General features: G+C 40.8%; 1 long non-coding RNA gene across 1 annotated transcript in view; it reads right to left on the bottom strand.

The window, feature by feature from the left end:
- Positions 1-17048, bottom strand: part of LOC122462163 — a 35052-nt gene extending 18004 nt beyond the window's left edge. The window contains exon 1 of the long non-coding RNA XR_006284553.1: positions 16940-17048. This is a non-coding gene — a long non-coding RNA (uncharacterized LOC122462163). The remainder of the gene's footprint in view (positions 1-16939) is intronic.
- Between the last annotated feature and the right edge of the window lie 7522 nt (positions 17049-24570).

Here is a 24570-nt window from a genome sequence, read left to right as displayed (position 1 = left end):
TACAGATACCTCAGTAAGAATTCTCTATAGTAACTCAGAGCCCTCCTCATCTAGTGTCCCATCTCCAGCCACTGAGGATTTTTGCTACAGGCAGTCGCTAATGGGCTACATGCCATTGTAGCCACTCCCATCATACCATCCCCTCCATAAACTTACCAAGCTCAGTCATGAAGCCAGTTAGGTTTTTCACCCATGGCTCCCCTTGGAAGGCTGTTCTGGAACTTCACTCCTAATGATGGTTAGAATTTCAAATCTAAACTTGAGGACGGCCAGTTTATATCCATTTGTTCTTGTGTCCACATTGGCATGGAGCTTAAGTAACTTCTTTTCCTCCCTGATATTTATCCCTCTGATGTATTTATAGAGAGCAATCATATCAGCCTTCTTTTTGTTAGCATAAATAAGCCAAGCTCTTTGAGTCTCCTCTCATAAGGTATATTTTCCATTCCTTGGATCATCCTCGTAGCCCTTCTCTGCACCTGTTCCAGTTCAAATTCATCTTTCTTAAACATGGGAGACCAGAACTGCACACAGTATTCCAGATGAGGTCTCACCAGTGCCTTGTATAATTGTACTAACATTTCCCTGTCTCTACTGGAAATGCCTTGCATCCCAGGATCATATTAGCCTTTTTCACAGCTGCATCACATTGACAGCTCAGTCATCCTGTGATCAACCAATACACCCAGGTATTTCTCCAACTATGCCACTTCCAATTGATAAGTCCTCACCTTATAGCAAAAATTCTTGTTGTTAGTCCATAAATGCATGGCCTTGCGCTATTAAATATCACCCGTTTCTATTACTTCAGTTTACAACATCATCCAGATATTCCTGTATAATATTCTGGTCCTCCTCTGTATTGGCAATACCTCCCAACTTTATGATCTGCAAATTTTATTAGCGCACTCCCACTTTTTTTGCCAAGGTCAGTTAACAAAAACATTAAATAAGATTGGTCCCAAGACTGATTTCTGAGGCACTCCCCTAGTAACCTCCCTCCTGCCTGACAGTTCACCTTTCTATATGATCTGTTGTAATCTCCCCTTTAACCAGTGCCTTATCCACATTTCAGTTCTCATATGAAATTAGAGAAAATGGAGATTAACTAATAATTTCCTATGTGGAACTGTATCAAATACCTTACTGACATCCAGGTAGATTAGATCTACTTCATTTCCTTTGTCTAAAAAAACCCCAAAGTTATTTTCTCCAAGAAAGATATTAGTAACTTTGTTTCTAGTTCTTTAATCCAGCAACTGAAACAATTGTAGAAAAATCTACAATTACTTTATATAATTTAGGCTTCTTACTTTTTGCAGTTCACCAAGCTTGGAACAAATCATTTAACTTTAGGAAACATCCTAACAGGCCTTTCTTATATTAATTACCTGTTAATCACTCTGTTTATGAACAAAATTCTGACTCTCTGTCTCAGGGGTGCAAGCTGGGAGCACTAGGTGACTTCTCTGCAGAACTCATTACATTGCACACTCAGGCTGCCTTCCTGATGCTTGCATTTGCTTGCAATGCCCCTCTCCCCCCCCCCCCCCCGGCCCCCCACCCTTTACCTCCCAAACTCTGCCCATGAGAAAGCACTGAGATTTGGGAGGATTTGAATCCAACACAAAAGCAGGAAATATTGGCCCTTTTGAAGCACCACAGGTATTTTCCTACCAGCCAGGTTTAACTGATGAGATTGTACATGCCATTGAAACTACAGGGCCCCACCCTGCTCCTAGCAAAGCATATCATGCTAAGGAAAAGATGCAGAAGAAAATTCAGGAGGACGTGGAAAGTATGCTGGATAAGGGGGTGATTACTAATCAAAAAGCCCCTAGGCATCTTCTATTGTGATGGTACCTAAAAAGGAATAAAACTATGAGGTTTTGAGTAGACTGTAGGAGGTTAAATGCTATCACATTATTATGTTGGATCATATTAAAGAAGTTCTGTATTAAAATCACAAATGAGTTTGATTCCCCATAGTTTAAATTTCAGGGTATTACTAATTAAGAGGTCTCTTGGTTTTTGGTCTCCTTTTTACTGTTTCTCTCCCTCTCTGTGTGAAACTTGCAAGCTGCTAATTGTGTTAGTACATCCTAAGACAGAGTCTGCCTCAAAGCAATACTTTGTAACAACAACTACTCACACACAGAGAGACTCAAAGCGATACTTTGTAACAACGGAAACAGCACACAGAGACTCGCCGCCCTTTTGTTGTATTTATATCGCTTTGTTAACAATTGTGATTAAAATAAAGATAGAGAATGTATGTGGATGGATGCTTGGTGTGGATAATAAATGAATGATCAGGGAGGTGCCAGCCTAAGAATCCATTGTCGATCGGCCGAAGAAGGCGTCAAGTGGAAACAACCAGAGGACCCCCGGAGGGCAGACTGGAATCCACCCAACACTTCAAGGATGGGAGAACCAAAGAACAAGATAACATCTGGCAGCACGGAGCCGTCAGGAATGTGCCATCTGCTGATTGATTCAGCAACAGCATGATGAAGCAATTCCCATAGACTGGCATAGGAAGAAATTCCTATAAAAATGGACTCTAGAAAGTGAGAACTTTGGGTTTTAATCTGCAAACCCACTTCCAGGAGCATCAGATGAGCATCTGACAAGGCCCTGCTCCCTCCTCGTGTCCAGGCCACCTGGCCAGTGGTTTGGCACGAGCAATTCTAAGGCTGGTAACTATGATAACAACCTTGCAGAACCTGTGTGTGTGTGTGTATGAATGAATGTGTGAATAAATATGAAACTGAATGGAATGTTATAGCTATAACTAACTGCTTACTATGATTCTTTCTGTATTCACAATAAATGTGGCATTTTGCCTTTTCCCCTTTAATAAGATCCTGCTGGTTTTTATTTTATTGGTATAACAACACAACCTGACCCATTACCTATACCCTGGGTAGAAGACCTACTGGATCTATTATTGCGAGTACAAAGTTCATAAGTACTCTGGACTTGTCTTGGGCATCAACATCTAAGGGAATTTGCCAATACCCACGAGTCAAATCCACTTTTATACGGGAATCTGCCCTATATGAATTTAAGGTTATGCCTTTTGGATTAATTAATCCATTAATTAATGGGGTACTTTTCAGAGGCTTGTCAGTGAGGTGCTGCAGTGGTTATAGACCTTTGCCAGAACCTGTATAGATGACCTGGTGATTTTTAGTAATTCTCGGCAAGACCACTCGACTTATGTTACAAAGGCTTAGAGAGCCAAGGTGTCCAAATGCAAGATGCGGGCTGCAGAGGTATCTTACCTAAGGCATGGGGAGGGCAGGTAGAAGGCATTCAAAGTTGACCTGCCACATAAACAAAGAAGCAGGTTCAAATCCTTTATCAGTCTGGCCAACTATTACTGGAGGTTGCCAAAGGGGTTTAGTGACACTGTGGCCTCATAACAGACTTTACAAAAAAGGGGAAAATGGACAGAGGCCTCTGAAAGAGGTTTCCAGAACATAAAAGAGGCTTTATCACAAGAGGCTATTTTGGTCAGCCCTGATATCAGCAAACCCTTTGTGCTGTGTACTCGTGTTTCTGAGGTTGGGTTAGGTGTGGTACTAATGCAGGATGGGGGAACAAGAGGTACCCCAGTGCCTTCTTGAGTTAAAAAACTAACCTTCCATTGACCAGAACTATGCTGTCAGTGAGTGGGAATGTTATGCCATCATTTGGGCTGTTACACAACTTAACCCTTATTTGTGTAATAAATGTGAAGGGTAACAAGAAGGGTTTCTACTGGTATGTTAGCAACAAGAAGGTGGTCAGGGAAAGTGTGGGACCCTTACTGACTGGGGGAGGCAACCTAGTGACAGATCTTGTGGATCCAGATCTAATGCATCCAAGGGTGCTCAGGGAGTTGGCTGATGTGATTGCAGAGCCATTGGCCATTATCTTTGAAAATTCATGGTGATCGGGGGAGGTCCCGGACAATTAGAAAAAGGCAAATATAGTGCCCATATTTTAAAAAGGGAAGAAAGAGAACCTAGGAAACTACAGACTAAAGCTTCACTTCAGTCCCTGGAAAAATCATGGAGTAGGTACTCAAGGAATCCATTTTGAAGCACTTGGGGAAGAGGAAGGTGATCAGGAACAATCAACATGGATTCACCAAGGGCAAGTCATGCCTGATTGCTTCCCCTATAGCCACCGAGCCAGTTATCTCATCATAGAAGGCAGTGGATGTGATATAACTTGACTTCAGCAAAGCTTCTGATACGGTTTCTCACAATATTCTTGCCAGCAAGTTAAAGAAGTATGGATTGGATGAATGGACTATAAGGTGGATAGAAAGCTGGCTAGATTGTCAGGCTCAACGGGTAGTGATCAATGGCTCGATGTCTAGTTGGCAACCAGTATCAAGCAGAGTGCCCCAGGGGTCAGTCCTGGGGCCAGTTTTGTTCAACATCTTTGTCAATGATCTGGATGATGGGATGAATTGCACCCTCAGCAAGTTCGCAGATGACACTAAGCTGGGGGAAGAGGTGGATACACTGGAGGTAGGGATAGGGTCCAGAGTGACCTAGACAAATTGGAGGATTGGGCCAAAAGAACCTGATGAGGTTCAACAAGGACAAGTGCAGAGTCCTGCACTTAGGAAGGAAGAATCCCATGCACTACTACAGGCTGGGGACTGACTGACTAAGCAGCAGTTCTGCAGAAAAGGACCTAGGGATTAGAGTAGACGAGAAGCTGGATATAAGTCAGAAGTGTGCCCTTGTTGTGAAGAAGGCCAACGGCATATTGGGCTATATTAGCAGGAGCATCGCTAGCAGATTGAGGGAAGTGATTATCCCCCTCTATTCGGCACTGGTGAGGCCACACATGGAGTATTGCATCCAGTTTTGGTCCCCCTCCCCTGCCCCCACTACAGAAGGGATGTGGACAAATTGGAGAGAGTCCAGCGGAGGGCAATGAAAATGATTAGGGGGCTGGGGCACATGACTTACGAGGAGAGGCTGAGGGAACTGGGGTTATTTAGTCTACAGAAGAGAAGAGTGAGGGGGGATTTGATAGCAGCCTTCAACTACCTGAAGGGGGGTTCCAAAGAGGATGGAGCTAGGCTGTTCTCAGTGATGGCAGATGACAGAACAAGAAGCAATGGTCTCAAGTTGCAGTGGGGAGGTCTAGGTTGGATATTAGGAAACACTATTTCACTAGGAGGGTGGTGAAGCACTGGAATGGGTTACCTAGGGAGGTGGTGGAATCTCCATCCTTAGAGGTTTTTAATGCCCGACTTGACAAAGCCATGGCTGGGATGATTTAGTTGGTGTTGGTCCTGCTTTGAGCAGGGGATGACCTCCTGAGGTATCTTCCAACCCTAATATTCTATGAGGTGCTTCCAGACTGTTTCATGTAATTGCTGTTCATTAGTTGCTGTCTGAGAGCGATCACCTAAGTTGCACAGGAATAATTTCTACTCCCTGAAATTTAACAGTGAAAGTGATAATGGATACTTTTATTCAGGCTTGAATACCTTTATTCACATGTCAATATGGGTATTCATAGAAACAGAAGCCATATTCCAAATATATGTGCAGAGAAAAAAAGCTATGCATAAGCATTCACATGTAATGAGTAAGATGAATGAATATGGCTGAACTAAATGGCTGTTGGAAGTCAAATGTTCCTAACTACCATTTCTGGGAGATTCTACAAGTTTTAATTCATATTCAGTGTAGATATTTAGAGGTATGGATAACTAACAAACTGCATGATTTGACTTGGGGGTGTCCCTACCAACCCCACATATTAAGAGACACCAATCTTAAAAATAAAGTATTTTGTATACTACTTTCTATTAGAAGAGATGTACAACTGCAAGTAATAAATAACCTCAACAAATCTACGAGTGAAAGCCTGACCCGATGTCAAAGTAGTTTTGCGATTGACTTGAATGAAGTCTGAATTTCACCCCCAGTCCTTAAAGAAGAGACAAGAATTATACATAAATGAAAAAACCAAAATCACAAAGTGAGAGTTTGTACAGATCTAAGAACTGTAAGATCAAATGAAACAGAATAAATAATGCAGAGACAGACCCTTAGGAAACACTAACCTTATAGAGAGTCTGGAAAATTAAATACTACATTTGAAATCTAAACTACTCAAAAGTCAATGAGAATTCACTGAACTGATGTATACACATCTGAAATATGTTCCTCTTTAAATGAGGTCTTAGTGTGCCAAAACAATTAAACTTCAGACACTTCAGAATAAAGGAGTGTTTGCAGGACCACAGTAGGACTACAGCTGAGGTATTTGTCCAGATGCCAGCCACTTAACTTTGGATCCAGTAATAAGTGGGGTTTTTTAAACCTCATTTGAAAAAGAAGGAGCATGTTTCCATGAGAGAGTAAGAAAGTTTTTATCTTTTAACGAAGCATGTAAATGTGCTGCTATATTTCTCTCGGTGTTTTCACTTTTACTGTAGTTGACAGTTTGACAATTATTCTGAGATGCTGCAGTGGGTTGAAATACTGTTTTCAGCTCTGGAAATCCTTATTCTAGGGGTCGTCTATTTTTTGTCAAGGTCTGAATTTCTTGGTCAAGGTATAGATTCCAGAGAAAATGATAAGTAAATAAAAATATTCGGGGTCCATTCAACAGCATCTGGTGGTCTGGATGGATTTGGCCCACAGTCTGCTTATTGACTGCCCCCACCTTATTAAAATCCTATTTTGGTCACAACTGAAACCAGTATTCCAGTTTCTTCCTAGTCCTGATTTGTTCACACCACAAAGGTACTACACAATTCAGCCTTTCATCATAACCATGTTTTTAAGCACAGATTGCAAGTGAACGACTTAATTATCCACTTACTGCTGGCTTGATTTGAGAAGTATTTGTATGTCACTGGGGTGATCAAGAACACCCAAGCAGGTTATTTTCCCTCCCCCACAGGATGGAGCACCACCTGCTTTAGCAACTTTTAAACCCCTACTAAGCTCATCTCTATGCAGACTTGTCCTTTTATAGGATTTCCCCACACCTCCCTCAGCATGCCCTTCAGGGGCTGGCAGTTAACATTTGGTAAAGCCAAGCAACTACAGCCCTGAAATAGACATTTTGCAACTGGCTGTACCTTTGTCTTTTCAAGATAAGTATCCATGGTGCTTTCTTCTAGCTTTCTCCCACTTATTGCTAAGGAAATGGCAGTCTCACACTACTGAAACTCTTCTGTTTAGTTTTGACCTGAGAGCTGCCTTTAGCTTTCATTCAAGTGTGAAGTGTGAGATGTTTGTTTACAAATTGACCTTTATTGTGAGTATTATAATAGGTTTCAGAGTAGCAGCCGGGTTAGTCTGTATCTGTAAAAAGAAAAGGAGTACTTGTGGCACCTTAGAGACTAACAAATTTATTAGAGCATAAGCTTTAGTGAGCTACAGCTCACTTCATCGGATGCATTCAGTGGAAAATACAGTGCGGAGATTTATATACACAGAGAACATGAAACAATGGGTGTTCCATACACACTGTAAGGAGAGTGATCAGGTAAGGTGAGCTATTACCAGCAGGAGAGCCAGGGAGGGTGGGGAACCTTTTGTAGTGATAATCAAGGTGGGCCATTTCCAGCAGTTGACAACAACGTCTGAGGAACAGTGGGGGAGGGGGGGAGTGGAATAAACATGGGGAAATAGTTTTACTTTGTGTAATGACCCATCCGCTCCCAGTCTTTATTCAAGCCTAAGTTAATTGTATCCAGTTTGCAAATTAATTCTAATTCAGCAGTCTCTCTTTGGAGTCTGTTTTTGAAGTTTTTTTGTTGAAGAATTGCCACTTTTAGGTCTATAAGTGAGTGACCAAAGAGATTGAAGTGTTCTCCGACTCGTTTTTGAATGTTATAATTCTTGATGTCTGATTTGTGTCCATTTATTCTTTTACGTAGAGACTGTCCAGTTTGACCAATGTACATGGCAGAGGGGCATTGCTGGCACATGATGGCATATATCACATTGGTGGATGTGCAGGTGAACGAGCCTCTGATAGTGTGGCTGATGTGATTAGGCCCTATGATGGTGTCCCCTGAATAGATATGTGGACACAGTTGGCAACGGGCTTTGTTGAAAGGATAGGTTCCTGGGTTAGTGGTTCTGTTGTGTAGTTTGTGGTTGCTGGTATTTGCTTCAGATTGGGGGGCTGTCTGTAAGCAAGGACTGGCCTGTCTCCCAAGATCTGTGAGAGTGATGGGTCGTCCTTCAGTTTAGGTTGTAGATCCTTGATGATGCGTTGGAGAGGTTTTAGTTGGGGGCTGAAGGTGACAAGCTAGTAGCGTTCTATTATTTTCTTTGTTGGGCCTGTCCTGTAGTAGGTGACTTCTGGGTATTCTTCTGGCTCTGTCAATCTGTTTCAAAGCTTTTTAAAGGCTTGTGAGGTCAGTTTTTATGCCAATTTGTCCCACAGGGCTTACAAAGGAACACCAGATGGACTTTTAAAATAATATTTTTGAACAATCCTTTTTCCCCTTTCACTAAAGAAAACTTCTGTATTATATTAAAGGCTCAATTCTTGCTGGGCCTAGTCATAGAAATAAAGAACATCCCCACATATTGTACCAAAACATGCAACAATACCCCCCATTTCCTGACATTACATAAATCTGTCATACATTCTTGGCAGTCATGGTTAGGATTCTAGAGAAAGGATTGTGTCATTTAAATCTAATTAAGCTTTTAATAAATTCAATTTCATTTCTAACCATGATGCCTTCCTTAGTTTAAATTCATTGCTAATTCCCCAATAAAGAAAAATGTTTAGAGACATAAAATTGAGGGCATGACACCATATAAATTAGGTATGTCAGAGATGAGACACAAAGTGCTGCAAAAACAGTACCTGGGTAGAATGTTTTTTCCACTAATGTATAAAATTTGTTTCTAGCTGTTGGTTTTTTTGGTGCATGGATCATTACAATTGTTGATCTCATATGCAAGAAAGAATTTATCCTTTAAAAAAAAAAAAGATAAACTATGAGTATTGCCAAAAAGTTAACCATAAATTATTTGTATGAAAGTTATCCACTGTTAGCTCTCTAATATTAAATGAAGAGTATGATGTTGCCAATTATTTGCGTAGTTACCATGAAATATAGTTATTAAGGACTGTTATCACTACCATCCACAGACAGTGTTATACAGCTGGTGTAGGTGTAGTACGAGTTTAACATTCCAGTTTTAAGATTAATCATTATGATGTCAGTTTCCGTTCATGAACATTGAAATGTAGTACCTAGTAATCAGGCAGAAAAGCAAAGGAGTCTAGTGGTTAGGATAGGAGGCTGGGTTCTATTCTTGGCTATGGGTGACCTTAAGAAAGTCACTTAATAAAAACTATTGTTACCACTGTACAGAAACTTTCTAGACATATTTGCTTAAGAGCTAAGAAAGTGCTTGGAGCTGTATAGATTAATGTCCCTCCCTCAAGGAGCTTAGAGCCAGATTTTCAAAGGTATTTAGGCTCCTAAAGATTCAGATAAGTGAATAGTCGGCATTTTCCAAAGCCTAACCCCTACTGACTTCAAGCATGCTTTTGAAAATCCCCATTAGGCATTTATCTGAATCTTTAGGTGCCTTTGACTATCTGGCTCCTACTCTAAGGGCCCAATCCTTGCTCAATTGAACAGTCCCATTGATTTCAAGGGGACTACACATACTACAAAGCTCTACTCTTGTGAGCAAGTTACTCCTGGGGGAATTCTGCACCCAAAAAAAATCCAAAATTCTGTTCCAAAAAATCCAAAATTCTGCAAAATTCTGCATATTTTATTTCTCAAAATAATGCAATATAATCACACCAGTTTCACTTATTTTAGTAACTTATTTAAACTACCATACAGAAAAAAAAATTACAATAACTATTCAGCATTTCCTACAGACATGAACGTTAAGTTACAAATACTTGGTAACCAAGACCCTCATTCCAGTTATAATCCTGGATTTTCATTTAAATTACATTACTTTTATTTTGGTGTTCGGTGTTCTGTAAAGTAGAATGTCGCTTTAAATTGCTCAGACTTTCACACATGAAAGTCATTCCGTTTTGCTAATCATTGTCCTGCATTTTTTTAAATGGATATGTAAAATAAATCCTGAGCTGTAATCTAACCCCATGGTGCCTCTCTGGCTTAGGAAAAAAAGGCAGAAAGCCCATAGATCTTCCTAGCTGAGGATTCCGTTACTGTCATTTACAATAAGGTTCCTTTACACCACTCTGGCAAGGTAAAGGAGCGCTCCCACGACAGTGCTTTGACGTTTCCAGTGTAGCCATGCCCAGAGTTGACTAACAATGGGAACATTAGCAGCCTGCCTGTTCAGTTGTTACATTTCTGCTCTGCCTCAGGGACAGAGCCTGCTTCACACAGCCCCATGCCTCCAAGCCTAGGGTGCAGCAACAGCGAGGAGAGGGACAGAATGAGTCTGTCTTTAATTATTCGCATGCAGGCAGGCGCCCATTCCCATCCCCTTAACATCTCTCCATGGACACACTCACGTATGCCCAGCCTCCCTCCTCCCCCCACCACGGTGATCTGCTCTCTGCTGCTGGCTGCTCCCAGTAGGGCTACCTCAGAAGGGGAATGTGTTCCCCACAAATTTCTCTGCTTCCCCATTTTTCTGTGCGGGAGCCAAGAAATCTGCGGAAAGTATGAATTCTGCGCCCCCTTCCCTCCCCGCAGGGCACAGCATTCCCCCAGGAATAACAAGTACTTGCAAGATTGAGTTGTTGACTAATATGCTGGCTAGCATACATATATGGTATGCATTAAGCACCAACATTAAAAACAAATATTATAACAGTGATATAGCCTAAACTGGCCCATACCATAATCCTGTTCATTTATGCTAAGTATCCCATAACCCCTTGTATTTGCTGAAGTACTTGGCATAAGCAGATAGGACACGTGACAAAAATCAAGATACATTTGTTCTGTGACTTAGTACAAGCTAGGTAAGTACCTTCACAGACCAGTACCTGGAATTCTAGTATCCAAAACAAAGATAAGGAAGGAAGAAAACAAGTTAGGGAACTGGGACAAACTGATGAGTTGGATTTTTGCAACATGTAAAAATATGTTTAACGTGTAAAATCAAATAAATAATAACAGCTGAAATGTGCAACTTTGGGAGCACACCTTCTGCATAAGGTATTCACAAGGTGGTTTCCCTGAGACTGGTATCATATACAAACTTTCTTGTACTATATTATTGGCTTACAGCAATAAGTCTGACTGACATTGGTTATTTGATCTCAAATATATTTCATAACAAACCAAAGTGTGATCAAGCAATTGACTATACAATTTATCAACAGACTCCTATGTACTTCCCTACCCCAGGAGATGTGCTATGAAGGGTAACTAGTTTAATTAAAATTTGTTTAGCTTTTTTTCATCCATAGATCTCACAGCACTTAGCAAAGGGTCATTATCCCTATTATACTGATAGCGAAAGTTTCAGAGAGAGATGAAGTGGCTTGCCCAAGATCAACAATAGGGATGAGGATAGAACTGAGGTCATCTGGATTCCAGGCCAATGTCCTATCCAGTGAACCATGTTGCCTCACATAGCGTGAATGTATGAACACTTATTGAACCTGGGCTGAATAGTACTATGTATGTGATAGAAGATCAGTAGAACACTTACTGTTTAAACTGTCATCTAAGCCCAAACACCAAGAAACAAAGCCTTTTTCTAGTTCAGTCATTTTTAATTTGATTGGCAATTTAACACTGCAATAAAAGTTAAGCTTTAATTTACTGGCTCAGTATGTTTTGTTGGAAAATTAAGTCATTTGGGAGTCTACATCTGCATAACAAAAATTTATTATCTGTAATTAACCTTTAGAAAAGCCCCTTTTTAATTTCCTCCTGTCAACATATCTGGAAAATGAGACCTAAACAAGCATTAGAATAGGAACATCTATATTAAAGTAGAAACTACTACAAATATTAGATGGGATGATGCACTCAAGTTTTAAGTTAATGAAAGTTTGGTCATTATATTACCTCTCTATTTGGATGCATATGGAGAAACCATTTTTACACATCAGTTACATCTGATAATAAAATAAACTCATGCCTACATTGATATTGGCTAACAATTGAATGTAGAAATCTAAATTCACTGCAAATCCCAAAGAGAGTGTTCTCAAGCTTTATTCTTAGAAGAAAGTCATCCAGTACTTTCAAGTCTAATAACACTCTCCAGATTTTGTATTTTTACTTTGAGCCTTTTGATGAAAGCAATTGGGAATTTGTAAAGAATTCAAATAAAATCTTCTCTGTCAATCTCTGTTCTGAATTTCTCTATTTACAGAGTTAGTAAAGCAGAATGAGACCTTCTAAAAATGTTATCTCACCAGTGAGGTTTTAAAAGTAGTGTGTAATGCAAACACTTTTAAAACTGGGTAAAACAGATGTGATTTTAAAAAAAAACAACCACCCCCCTCCACCCTCCGAAAAAGAAATAGGTAAGCTCTCCTACATTCTAAACACCTAACAGGGCCACAGCAGGACACTTGTCACACATAAAGCTGACCTCCACCTCCCCCCACTCGGCATGATATGAACAAATTTTGTTACTTAGATGGAGCCTACCTTTTTCTTTCATTTTTAAATGGTTATTTATTTGTGTTAGGGACAAATTAGCTTCATTCATAAAGGTTGAGCACACCATGAAAAAACATGGAGACCTTTTCAACAAAGAAGTGTGTATGTAATAGGAGGGCAGGGGGTGTTAAATATACAGGGACAGACTTCCCACTCTCTTGCAAAACGTTTACAAGACAGAGGCCTGCAGAGTTTTTCAGCTCATTCTGCTGGTAGAACAGATCAGAAGAGATTAGGGATTCTACTCTCCAATCCATGGATCCCCAAGATCCATTAGAAATAAGGCAATTAATACAGACCCAATGTATAAGGCTTTACTGTCTGCAGCCTCCTGTCCCTCCTTCTGCTTCCAAGATTCTATTGAAACCAATGGTTGCTGCTGGGTACCAAGGAAGGGACTTAAAGAGGGGTGATGTAAGGGGCTCGGAGATTACAGTAATCAAGGCAGAAGATGATCAGGGCTTGAAGAGCTTTGAAAATGTGGGCAGAGAGGGAAGACTGGATCTTGGAGACACTGTACAGAAAGTAGCAAGACTGAGACATGGCCTGGGTGTGTGACAAAGGAGAGAGTTGAAGTCAAAGACACAGTTAATGTACCACCCCCCTCACCGGGTCTCAGAGCCAGAGTGGGAAGGTCTATATAGCTATTTTTAGTGCCGTAGCACAAGCTCACATCTCTAGACCTGGGCCTTGGGACTCACTGTCATGCCCCCTGACCCCTTTTTTTTTTGGCAGTGTAGTCATAATAAAATTACAGGTTTTAGTGACAGTGATAAAAACAAGTGCTTAGACAGGGGGATGACATAGTACTGCACACTTATGTGTGTAAGGCATTAGTAGTCACACACGATGGACATAGAATATAGGGAACATGAAGGTGTATGGCAAAGTCTGAGATGAACCCCACACTCGTGAATCATTTTTAAGCGGTTCCTGTCTTCTTAAAAATCCACTGCTGTGTTTATGTAATACACCATTATGTGCAAGTTGCTGTAAAAACACATACTAAATAGTGTGATGTTTAATAATGGAGACCATACATTGCATTCATACGTATCCCATTCTGTCATTCCATTGAATAAAATCAGCTGAAAAATATCTAACATGAAGCTAGTCTTGAAGAGTCAATATCCAAAATACAGATGACTAAGTCATCCAGAATACATTGAAGTCTTTTGTCCAACCAGAAATCAATAAACATACGTGACCAGTAAGTTTATTAACAGCAGATCTAGCATTTAGCAATTTCTGGAGACTACTTTCCCAGAGTGGTGGGCCATATTTTGCCATCAATTTATAAGCAGAACCCCCTACTGAAATCTGAAATATAGCTTTTGCATAGAATTTGAAAGCAGTTTTGCTTGCTACTTACTGCTTAAATTTAACTGACACGGAACCGACATTTCAGAACATGATTTCAGTCAGGAGTTCTGTTTAAAAATTGATGGCATGATATGGTCCTTTTATAACCATTAACTTCATGCAGCAGCAGAAACTGAAAAAGAAGGCAGCAAGTTCTCTCCTGCAATCTATTCCGTAGTCGTTTCATATCTCTGACACCTAATTGCACACCAACACTTAACTTTGAGCAATATGTTTCTACATCCTGTGCAATGAGAAAATAGGAAGCAGCTTACTAAAAAATGTGCCTCCAATTTCAGCACAGAAGCTAAAAGCCTTGTACTCTACTATGTTGCCATACCATTTACAGCAGTGGTTCTCAAAGCTGGTCTGCCACTTGTTCTGGGAAAGCCCCTGGCAGGGCTGGCCCGGTTTGTTTACCTGCCACGCCCGCAGGTTCGCCCGGTCACGGCTCCCATTTGCCGTGGTTCACTGCTCCAGGCCAAAGGGGGCTGCAGGAAGTGGCGTGGGCCAAGGGATGTGCTGGCCGCCCTTCCCGCAGCCCCCATTGGCCTGGAGTGGTGAACCGCGGCCAGTGGGAGCCGCGACTGGCCAAACCTGTGAACGTGGCAGGTAAACAAACTGGTCCGGCGCACCAGGGGCTTTCCCTGAACAAGCGGCGGACCGGCTTTGAGAACCACTGATCTACAGGACAAAAATGGTCCCTTGCTGAAGATCCACAAAATATCTGCAAATTCCAAAAATGCAGAGGCTATATTGTGCCACCAGTTTTCAAGCAAAGATCTCCATGGAAACTAAAGCATAGTGTTGCTTGAAAACTGATGGTATTATATAGCCCCAGGCATGGAGGTATGACAGAAGACCACATGAAGCCAAAGTAGGGGAAAAAAATGAAATCAGTCATTACTCTCTAAGCATCAGTACCTTGCGAATAGCAGAACTATGCACCTCAATGAGGCAAAATATAAAGTCTGATTAGTTATGCAGGGGCTTCCAAATGATAGGTGGAAGGGTGTTGGCTTCATCTGAGACTGCAAAAGGCTTGGAAAAATTATTTCACATTTCCATAATCCACAATCCGTTCACAGAGATACTGCTATATTTGTAAAACTGAAGTACTTGGCATGGCTTCCAATGCAGAATCTGCAGATTTTTATCACCTCTGGATATTTCTATATAGGCCTTCTGATGGATAATGCAAATTTGTTATCAAGTCATGAGAAATAAAACACAAGATGTATTAATTTACACAGCTCCAGTTTGTTATAATCTGACAGTTTTAGCATTTGTTCTACATACATGACAAAAAGCAACCAAAAAAAAAACAAACCCCACCCCCACCCATCAACTGGCCTGTACACCTCACTGTTATAAGTTTCCTCAAGTATTCTGCAGGAGGGCAGAACAGCTCCATGGAATCAATCTACAACCTATATGGAGGTAGACATCTACTTAGCACATCACAGCCATACGCAATCTTTGTGGTGCTTTTGTAAAACATGATAGTTACAAAAACTCACCCAAAGTACCAGCACAGCATAACAAAAACCACAGACATAACCAAATCAAAAAGCATTGTAATATATTTAAAGTAGGTAGTCTAACCCAACCATACATTGCTTATTTAAAGCAAAAGTAGTCCAAACAAAATATATATTTTTTTGCAAAAAATCATTTGCAAAAAAAAAAAAAAGCTAAATTAAGCTAATTCAGCTCTCAAAATGGGCAATATAAGAAAAAAAAATCACAACATGAGCAGATGTAAGGTCAACTAGACTCTACAGACAGCACTTCAGGCAGTCCCCTCCTCCTCCTTCTGGCAAGATCCTCTTTGACAGAAATCTACAAAGAGAACTCCTCATATTTAGGCAAGCCCTTGAGGAGGATCTTGAGATGCACCAGCCTGGCTCTTTACCCAGAGGCTGTTGTTTTGGTGTTGACTCCATTAGTAGCATCCTCTTTAAGGAGCCCAGGGCAAGGCCGTCTCTAATAGCAGGTTCCTTCATAGGGAAGAAAGTAAAAGCTCATCTTACCAGATGTTTTTGTTAAACAAAAAAGGTGCTATTTTTAGAAGTCCCATATATTGGTGCTTGAGGTGGCCACCAGCTGTTGACACCAGCCCTGAAGTACACACAGAATTAATATCACTCAGAAGTGACCTCTGACATATACCCAGGCAAACAGGGCTGCGGCTTTCTCAGCAGTCCACAGATTCTACGTTAAACCTTAATACCAAACATTAACTAGATAGCTTAACCTCTCACTACCATAAATCTCCCGACAGCTCATTCCCTTCAGGACTGATGATGTAATTTCATTAGCCCATATGAAATTCACTGTTGTGCGGCATTATGGACTTAAAATACTTTCATTAAGAGTCAATTTTCATGAAAGACCTTAAACTGCATACTTAATGCACAATTTGTCAGGCTCATTTACTATCCAGATTTCAGTGATTCAATCATTGGCATGTTTACATATAATGCATAATTTAGTTTAATTACTTTTGATTGCGTCATGACAAATCCAATGGACATTTTGAAAGTCAGCTATATAATGGCAATTGTACATTATTACTAGCCTTCACAGTTTAAAATGATTACTTTTTCATTTTATGCAAGTATATAAAAGTAACTCAGAGGGTGGAAGAACCCGTACACACCCAGTTATCTCCTGTGGCTGGTTCTAGCACAGATCCCTCTTCCTTATTCCTTGCAAGGGGGCCCTGCTTTTTGTGAGCCTTTTCAGTCTTTCCAGATGGGGGAAATCAAAATGAAAGTCACAAACCTCCAATGCATTTGAAGATATGTCCTCCCTCTGGCCCCTCAAATAGAAGGGAAGGGGTGGTGAGTCCACAGTGCTGTCAACAATCCAGCACCAGGTTAGTGGGTTTGGGGAAAGCGCTCTCGCTAGGACTCTGAGTCTGGCTCAGTTGGTCCATCTTACCCTGGAAGTTTGCTGTATTCTCCTTAGGGTCAGGATGAAGGTATCCTGGCTGAGAGTTCCCTCAGCAGTCACACCTGCAGTCTGCTGCTTAGGGCAATCCTGCTCCTCCCTCCTCTGCTGACCAGTTTCCTTCCTTTTAAAGGCCTTCTCCCTATCATACATGATGGACGGGGCTGAAGGAGTGGGGGCTAGCTCTGCCTCCAGGGCCTCTCTGGCATCTTCCTTGTCTGGGTGGGGTCCATATACCCCACCACACTTCAAATACAATTTCTCCATCAGGCCGGAGGAAATCTAGGTATCATATCCCTATCTACAGGTAATTTCTTGGGGAAGAGAGCAAAAGAAAAGGTTTAGGCCTCCACCACATTCTTTATCAAATGTTCGGTCAATATTTTTATTGCTAATTATTATATGAAGTGGGTCCCCCTTTCATCCTTTTCACATAGTGCAGACATATGGTCAAAAGTTGCCGAGAAGTTTACAACCAAAATGCTGGTTTACAACCAAAAAGTCTGAAAAAAATATTCATGTGAAAAAAAAATCAATAAGCTGAGAAGCCAATAAGAAGGTAATGACCCACTGGTTCAGAGAAGGAAGTAGAGAGGACTGATCTTCACTGGATTTTACCTTTAGTTAATTGTCAGTTAACTCAAGATAGTTAATGCATTTTTAAAGATCAGCATGGAGACACCCCAAATGTTTGCTCCAGAATACAAATTTGTGCTTTACCCTTGGCTCAGGCCCTAGGCTGAGCTAATCTCTTCTTTCAGGAATCTCAGCTCAGCACCAATGCCCATTTCCCAGAGAGCAACTCTGATTCAGGAACTCATTACTCTCTGCCTCGGTCTCTGATTAGAAACTGTCCTGCTGCTTGCACAGTTCCCTCCTCAAGAAGCACTCCCTCTACACAACTTTGCATAACAAAAGTGAACAATCCAGCATGTCTTCCAAACACTGAACATTTCTTTCACAAAGAAAGAGCTGGGAAGATTATATAAATCACCACCACCTGGAGATACCTGTCATAACAAAAAACAGCACTTTCATTTCATCAGTGTATATGTACATTGGGATGTAATAACTCATAGCTTTAAAATATATATTTCTTCAGTTGTGTAGCACGGTCCATGTTCATGCTGAGAAAACAAAACTTTTAGAATCTATGTATGGAAAGGCCCTATTGATTGGGGTGCAGAAAGCCCTAGTCCCCCAAATGAACCATTATCTTTGGAATAGAACCAAGTGTCTCTCTAAAACCACCACTTATTTTGGTTTCACAACCAGCATCTAACCATATTTGTAAGCTTTTATTTTATTTTTTTTTAAATGCAGTTGTCTGGGCACTGACACTTGGAAATTATTAGCACAACAGTTGAAGAGTAAATGATAAAGTTAACCCATCTTGTTAGAGTTTGTGCAGGTTTAACATTTATACTTTTTGAATAGAAAAATGCCTTTGATTAAAAAATGCTGCTACTCTGCCAAATCAAAATCCTCTAGTTTTATACAATGAACTCATTTTTATAGCGGTGTTCAGGTGTGTTTGAATAGGGAAACAGCTTTTGGTTTCCCAGAAACATATTTCAAAAGAGAATACACTCTCTCATCAAGCAGCAGATGTCTGTTCACTGGCAGCTGGAACGTATTTGACATTGTTAGCTTGGTTTACAAGGCTGTTGTGCCTCAACACCTCATTTAACAATGCAGTACACCCAGATACAGGGACACAAAACACACGTCAAGTCATTGGCCAGATCTGATCGATGATCTTAGCAGCAAGAAAACATCAGAGAAGAACAGAGCCAATGGTACAGTACGTAGGGTAGGTCTGTACTGCCATCACAAAGCGTGACTGCAGTTCATGTAGGCATATTGGCGCTTGCTTTAATTTTAGATAGCTTGAGTGAGGCTAGTCACCCGAGTTATTACCCAGGGTCCCAGGCAGGCTTGTACCACCCTATGCTGAAGCCCAGGCCGTGCAGCTTCTCTACTACTGGTACTCGAACTCACTAAATTAAAGCTGGCTTGCGTAGGTCTACGTGAGCTGCAGTCCTATCTTGTGACTATATTATAGACATACCAATACTAAGCCTGTTCCTGTTGAGGGTACTGTCTGAGCAACCAGAGAGTCTTTTCTCTGCCTTGGCTTCTGATTTCTCTCAGATCCACAGCACAACCCATGTTTTCTGGGCCTATGACCAGACCCAAGAGCTGAGAAGTTCCTATATGGCTGTGCTAGAGGTGGGGAGGAGAGACACTCTCCTGTCTAAAGAAGATTTTATTTTATATGTTAACCGTTTGTTTCCAATACTCTTATTATCAAAGAATAGAGTTCAAGTGATTATAGTGAAGAGACTTATTCTTTTCACTAATATATCTAAGTCCTATGGTGTTAAGCAAAATGGTGATCCTGAGCTGAAACTTACATGCTGGTGTGTGCTGTTCCTTTGGGAACTGCAGGCCTGGTAATGCTGTGAGCATTCAGTGGACAAAGGGCTGGACACTACAGGGAATGCTTCAAGGACTTGAGTGGGGTGGCGTGTGTCTATCACTTAACTGCACGGGGGGCCTGGAAAGCACTCTTTGCATTGCCAGAGGCTTGGGGGCGGGGAGGGTCAGGGAGCTGATGCACAGGAGGCACAGACACGCCTTTCTCATGCTCAGGGGCAGCAAGTGATGAAGTGCCTCATAACCCTGGAGAGCATCACAAGAGCCTTATCCTGAAAGCTGCCACTAGATTCAGTGAGTTTCTGGCCCCACTTATTCATCGGAATAATTTTACTCATGTGAGTAGTTCTACCAAACTCAGGGGGACTGCTCAGGTGTTCAAAGTATGCACAAATGTGTTTGCAGGAATGAGACCTTTAGACTGTGTATGTATTTGTTTTGGCAATATGAGCATAATAGTGTCATTAAAGCAGATTTTATATGAGTACAGAAAGATATCCCATCCAAATTTTAAAAAATAGCAAATAGGCAAGTAGCTGTTAAAGAACAGAAAACCTGAAGAAAGCAGAAAGAGTAAAATTCCTATAATGAAGCCATCAAAGCAATGAACATTTGGAATAACTGCTTCAAAAAAGAAGCTCAAGAATATCAAAAATAATGAGTAAAAAAGCTACCTAGCTATCTTAAAAATTTTTTTAAAGGATTCCATAGCTATACTCCTAGAACATATACAATAATAATCCCTGTTCATATTGTTCACTACTCCTTAACTTTAAGAAAAGCAGCTATACAATTTTGCCCACCTTTATCATGGTGGAAAAAGGTACAGAGCCTTTGAATATATATTTCACATTTCACTCACTGCATAAACATATTGAATAGCACCACATTTCTCACTATGAATTACTGCTCACTTGTGTTAGGAATAATATATGGTAATTTGTGTATATACCATGCAGTATGTCACACACACCACTCCCAGAAGTACTAGCTGTGACAAAATATTTTATAGTTACATTTTCCAGCCACCAATGCTTTTTTTGTTTTGTCCATTCAGCAGTAAACTTCTCTAATAAGAAAATATGAAGTAGGTTCAGTATAAGCAAAATAAAAACATGATTCTGGAATATGTGCTAAACTGAACTGCACCATAACACAGAGTTATACCATCTGAGAATCCAGCCCTGTCTATGTACTAATGTGTGGCATATTTAGTCAAAACTGTCTTGTTAGTCTGTGTATAGGGACTTGTATACTAACAGGGTATATGGTTTCGGAAATTACCACTGAAATGACAGTAATTAATTTGCTGAAGGGGTGTGGTTTTGGACCATATGAATTTTCTGCTTATACATTCTTCTACTTAGCTTCTAACTGAAGAGATGGGGTATTTTTCTTGTTGCTGTGGTTAAACATGCACAGAGTTGAGGGATCACTAAGACCAGTAAATTGAGCAGCTAGAGATGTTTACTATGTAATTACCTTGCCTGGAGTTACAGGCATTAAGTGCAATAGTTGCTATAACCCCTATTTTTAATGTTTTATTTTATATCTTGCAGAGGCCACATTGACAGCTTTTATTTTTTTCATTGTATAAAGAGTTTATTTTAGACTTCTGCCTCTTATGCCTTGCTTGTTTTCTACCCCACCCCTTCTTTATTAATTAACTGCAAGTGGAGAATTAACTCCTCTCTTTATGCACATAGCAAACACTACATGATCAATGGCAATGCAAGCTTCATGCACGGTCCTGTCAAATTGCTTCAACTCGGGTTCAGCGCTGGTGGTTCTAGATCATTAACAGTTATAGTGATTAATGATCTACAGTGATCACCTAAGGAGCAAGAGATTAGTATCCCATTCAGTTCTCAGCATCTTTACGGAGACTACCAACAAGTATGCAAAGTGTGGTCATGGTCATCTTGGGAACTGAACATCTTCTCCACTAGTATGTGGTTCAAGACCTCTAATTCATATCATCCTGGTCACAGAGCAGTCATCAGCTGCTAATAGTTGTCATTCACTAACAGCATGTGCTATATTTCATTTGGAGACCCCAACGCTCCAGTTCATTGAGCCTTGCAAGTTCCCCAGATCATTTTCTTGCCTCATTGTTCTCATTAATTTGAGACCAGTGGAGACGGTGAGAGAAGATCATGCTACTGGACAGTTGGTAACTTCCGCTTTGAGAAAGGTTTTGCAACACCCATAATTAATACAAATTAACACCAAATCTAAATTAATAAGGTTCATTGTCTGTATTTCCTGAGTGGCAAATTATTTATGTTCACCCTCTCAAAGTCTAATAGTTCTCTTTGCAGATATCACCTTAAACTGGTGTGCTTCAGGGGCAGCTTCCTCCCAAAGGAGTCAACTATAGCACCTATACAGCAGAATGATAGTGCTCAACATCCCAACTCTGTCAAGACACTCACATTACACCAAGCAAATTGCATTGAAACCAAAATCATGATGTAACAATTTGATGAAATCCTGCATTATTTGTTTGGCAGCACAAGAGCTCCCTTTTTTCTCACACTTAAAGCAGCTGAAATAATAATTGGCCTTTTTCAGCCTAGTTCATATGGCAGGTGTAACAAAAAGGTTACCTCCAGTAAATCACACACTCTTGAAAGCAAGCTAGAAAAGGCTTATTCACAAAAGTTTGAATCACAGGTCTAATGATAACTAGTGATGGGTGAATCTCAAAAGTTTGACTTATATAAGCCGCCAAAAGTTTGTGTATGTTTCAATTCCCTCTGAGTCCAGCAGCATCTAAAGACTGCACAGAGGACTGAAGAAAAATGCAGCCAATTACTATTTCTTTTGTTAGGAGATAGAGACATTTCTCTGACTATTTACCTGGGCATATTTCATCAAGGGGAAGACAAATTAATTTCAGACTCTAAAACTTTCAGGGTAAAATCCATACCAGTGAGGAGCTGTGTCACCCCTGCCCTGCAAGTTTGGGTGCCTCACAATGCTTTGGTGTTGGAACTCCCACCTGGGCAGCTCATAAATAGCCTGCCAGCATGCAGGTTGCACCCTGAGCGTCTTTGTATGGCCACAGTTCTTGTTCAGCAACTCTGATCCCAGGAGCCTGTCAGCAACACAACAGCCACACTCTGGTTCCCACCAGCCTTGGTTATTACTTGCAGGGTGACCCCCAACACAGTCCCAGTTCTGGATCCTCCCTCTCCCCACAAAATGGGTGTTCTGTACTATCCAACCTTCTCCTGGATAGTTCAGATATTTTAGGTCCATCGTCCCTGTAAAGGAAAGCATACCTTAAATGGAATAAGGAGTCCGGTGGCACCTTAAAGTCTAACAGATTTATTTGAGCATAAGCTTTCAGAAGAAGTGAGGTTTTTACCCACGAAAGCTTATGCTCAAATAAATCTGTTAGTCTTTAAGTGCCACTGGACTCAGTGTTGTTTTTGTGGATACAGACTAACCCAGCTACCCCCTGATACTTGACACCTTAAATGCGGTTACCCACACAGTTGACAACACTGGATTAGTTTTTATTAAAGAATAAAACAAGCCTATTTAACAAAATGGTATTAAAGTCAGCAATTATTAAAAGATAAAATGCTTCCTTATACAAACTTAAACTGGACTTAGGTGAAGGTGAAATTCTTACCACAGGTTTTCAGTAGCATCACTGACAAGTTTCAGGCCAGGATCTGCTCCAAAAGTCCAACGGCTGGGGTTTTTGTTTGCTTTTTTTGTTTGCACTTTTTGTTGTTGTTGTTTGGTCTTCTTAGATGAAGAGAGAGATGACAAGGAGAGAAAACTTGGGGTGTTTTTCCCCTCACTTTTATAGTTCAATTAAACTTTGAAGTGCATTTTCCTGAGAGTGATCCCAAGATAAAGTTTTTTTTTTCCAGCTGAGAGCAAGGAAACATGGAGTCTGGTGGGGAAAAGGTTTGCTAAGGGCATGGCTACACTGGAAACTTCAAAGCGCTGTCCCAGTGCTCAGAGCCTGTCTACACTAGTGCTTTAAAGCGCTCAGACGTGCTGGTCTCAGGGTGGTGATTTTTCACACCCTTGAGCCAGCAAGTTAGAGCGCTATAAAATGTAAGTGTAGATAAGCCCTAAGATGCAGATCTGTTTATTCCTGCCTCCTTTTTCATGGGAAAGAATAGCCACTTGATAGGTGATGGCCTATCAGCTTTAATGACACCTGGCTAGAGGCATCAACTTGTCCTTTGTCTTTGAGAAACTGGTTTACCCACTCCCCAGACTTGTCTGGTAAACACACTTCAGTCATGATTTCAGCTTATGTTCATAACTTTATATATAATGTTGTTATACACCTTTCACCATGATGTTATTGGCCAGCAAGTTATTAGTTTTCAAATGACACCTCACAAGGCATATTTTGTACAAACATTACAACAATAAGGCATGAATACAGGGGTGGATTCCATCACAGAAATCAGAGGAAACAATTAACGAAATGCATAGGGTCAAATCAGGATTCATCATGCATGCCTAAGCAGGAAAGTAAGGGGGCATAAAGCCTCCCCTGCTAGCCTATACTAGCTACCTGCATCCCAGAAAGGGATGCAGCCTCTACAGAGAGGTTACACCCCTTCCTAGGCAGGGTGTGGGAAATGGGTCAAGCCTGGGCTCTGTCCTTCAATGCACCAGGCTGTACAATTGCACCAGTCACTGGCAGATGCATGCTGCTCCAAATATAGAGCTAAATAATACACATTGATTTCCTCATGCTCCAGGGAAAGGTACTTCCCATGCCTGGCCCTAGGTCAGTGGTGCAAAGAGCACCCCTACACACGCGCTCAAGGCAAGACCACAACCAAACCCATGGTGTTTAAAAGCATCAATAGGGCAAGCAAAGACCTTAGGAGCTACCAGGATGGATTCCGAGAAAAACTGAAGTTTGGGAAGGGAATGGGCTGCTTATGGAAGATTCTAGATTTGGTTAGAAGTTCAAGGAGAGATTCTTGTTGTTTTCTTAACCAGCTTATTTTTCCTGAAGTCAAAGTCTAAAGAAAAACCTCTTTCTTGCTCATAAAAGCTGGAATTAATACTGAGAGGGCTCAATTTAGTTTGCAAATAAAGAACAAAAAGGCAAAGTACAGGACAAAAACATAATTATAAAAGATAGTAGAATGTGGAAAAAGGAGATTAAACCTTACTAAAATATCATCCGCAAG

Source organism: Chelonia mydas, chromosome 1 (genome assembly GCF_015237465.2).
Source record: "Chelonia mydas isolate rCheMyd1 chromosome 1, rCheMyd1.pri.v2, whole genome shotgun sequence".
Taxonomy (NCBI): Eukaryota; Metazoa; Chordata; order Testudines; family Cheloniidae; genus Chelonia; species Chelonia mydas.
Note: the sequence above shows the minus strand (reverse complement) of the source record. Positions and strands in the feature narration are given on the sequence as shown.